This window comes from Sturnus vulgaris, unplaced genomic scaffold (assembly GCF_052056855.1).
Source record: "Sturnus vulgaris isolate bStuVul1 unplaced genomic scaffold, bStuVul1.hap1 Scaffold_182, whole genome shotgun sequence".
Lineage (NCBI taxonomy): Eukaryota > Metazoa > Chordata > Aves > Passeriformes > Sturnidae > Sturnus > Sturnus vulgaris.
This window is the reverse complement of record NW_028276116.1, coordinates 192,501-195,000: the sequence shown is the minus strand read 5'-3', so window position 1 is coordinate 195,000 and position 2,500 is coordinate 192,501. Positions and strand designations below refer to the sequence as shown.

The following is a 2,500-nucleotide window of genomic DNA, read 5'->3' as shown; positions in this document are numbered from 1 at the left end:
GTGACCAGGTAGACCTGGTGCCTCAAATTTTACCATCTAAAACTTCCAATTTGGCAGAAAATGAATTGGCTTGGCTGGTGAACTTAGAGTTCTTTAGGTCGGATCTGCATGTGCATGAGAGTGTTCATTTTTCTGTGAATTGGGAGGGATTGAGCGGGTTGCCTGAGGTGTACGAACAACTTACACCACTACCGTGTGCGGGAGAAACTTTATTTTCCAGCCTCCCGCGAGACAACAAATCGTTTGTGCTTGAGGAGGGCAGCGGCGAGAAGGAGGGCGGCGAGGAGGAGAGCAGAGACGGGCCTGAAACATCGCCTCCAACGCCTGGGAAGCGCGGGGAACGGACACCTGAGGAGACCGTGACGGTGGCCGTTCCTGACAAAAATCCACCTTGTCCTTGCTGTGGTACCCGGGTAAACTCTGTGTTGGCCCTGATTGAACATCTAAAGGGGTCGCACGGGAGGAAGAGGGTTTGTTTTAGGTGTGTTAAATGTGGAAGGGAAAATACTAACTATCACAGTATTGTTTGTCATTTTCCAAAATGCAGGGGTCCAGTGACTGAGACGGCTCCAGCTGGGGAGTGGATCTGTGAGGTATGCGGGAGAGATTTCAAAACTAAAATTGGCCTGGGACAACACAAAAGATTGGCACACCCGCTGATAAGGAATCAAGAAAGGATCGCTGCTTCCCAACCGAAGGAAACATCTAACCGAGGAGCTCACAAAAGATGCTGGACAAAGGAGGAGGAAGAACTGTTGATAAGGCTGGAGGCTCAGTTTGAGGGCAACAAAAACATCAATAAACTTATCGCGGAACACATCACAACCAAAACAGCTAAGCAAATCAGTGACAAAAGAAGATTGCTTCCCAGGAAACCAGCAGAGGAACATCAAAGAGCGGCCGAGGGCCTGAAAGAGGAACCTGAGATGAGTCATCAGCCTCAGGCAGGAACCGTTGACAATGGACCTGATAAGAGCCAACCGTCCAGGAAGCCAGCTGGCGGGAGAACAATGGGCAAGATAAGGCACCATCTGGAGAAGGGTAACGGACGAAAGGGAACCACCAATCAGCAGCTGCAGGCCCATTATCAGCGGACACTCGGGGAACGCTTATCAGCTGGGACAATTAACACCTTCCCCTGGGCATTCAAGCAGTTGCTGGAAGGCCAGGACATGCAGCCAATCATCGATGAAGCAGCGCAGGACTGCTTTGGATGCCTGGAATCGATAAGCCAGATAAGAACAGCAACCCGAGATAAGAGAACAATGGGGGCCCGGGAGAAGCAACCAAGGAGACCGTTTCAGAAGTGGATGAAAGAGAGAGCAATTAAGAGAGGTGATTATCTTCGCTTCCAGCGATTATTCCATCTTGACAGGGGGAAACTGGCAAAAATTATTTTGGACGATATGGAATGTTTGTCCTGTAATATTCCACCCGGTGAAATTTATTCGGTTTTTAAAGCCAGATGGGAAACACCTGGGAAATTCGAGAGCCTTGGGGACTTTCAAATTACTGGGAAAGCCGACAATAGTGCTTTCAGAGATTTAATTACGGCAAAAGAGATTGAGAAAAATGTGCAGGAGATGAGCAAGGGCTCAGCTCCAGGTCCAGATGGGATTACTCTTGGGGACATCAAGAAGATGGATCCCGAGTATTCCCGGACCACGGAGATCTTCAATTTATGGTTAACATCTGGAAAAATCCCGGACATGGTGAGGGGGTGCAGGACTGTTTTAATTCCTAAATCGACAACACCGGAGCGCTTAAAGGACGTTAATAACTGGAGACCTATCACGATTGGTTCTATCTTGTTAAGACTGTTCTCCAGGATTGTAACAGCTAGGATGAGCAAAGCGTGCCCCCTCAACCCAAGGCAAAGAGGCTTCATTAGAGCGGCGGGATGCTCTGAAAACCTGAAACTCCTGCAAACCATAATTCGGTCGGCCAAAAGAGAACACAGACCACTGGGTGTTGTATTTGTGGACATCGCCAAGGCTTTTGACACCGTAAGCCACCAGCACATCATACACGCTTTGCAACAAAGGGGAGTGGATCCCCACATCGTCGGACTGGTGAGCAATATGTACCACAACATCTGTACGTATATAACCACAAAGAAAAACACACACACAGATAAAATCCAGATCCGGGTTGGGGTAAAACAGGGTGACCCGCTGTCACCCCTTTTATTTAACCTGGCGATGGACCCCCTGTTATGCAAGCTGGAAGAGAAGGGCAAGGGATACCACCGAGAAGGGAACAGCATCACAGCGATGGCATTTGCGGACGATCTGGTCTTGTTGAGTGACTCCTGGGAAGACATGAAAACAAACATCAGGATATTAGAGACCTTTTGCAATCTTACCGGTCTCAGAACACAGGGAGAAAAGTGCCACGGCTTTTACATCAAGCCCACGAAAGACTCTTACACCATCAATAACTGCGCTGCTTGGACCATCAACGGCACACCCCTGAACATGATTGACCCCGGAGAATCGGA

The 2,500-nt window shown here is 49.0% G+C and overlaps 1 pseudogene; it reads left to right on the top strand.

Annotated features, from left to right (window-relative positions):
- Positions 1–2,500, top strand: part of LOC148218502 (28S ribosomal RNA) — an 8,892-nt pseudogene that overhangs the window by 3,554 nt on the left and 2,838 nt on the right.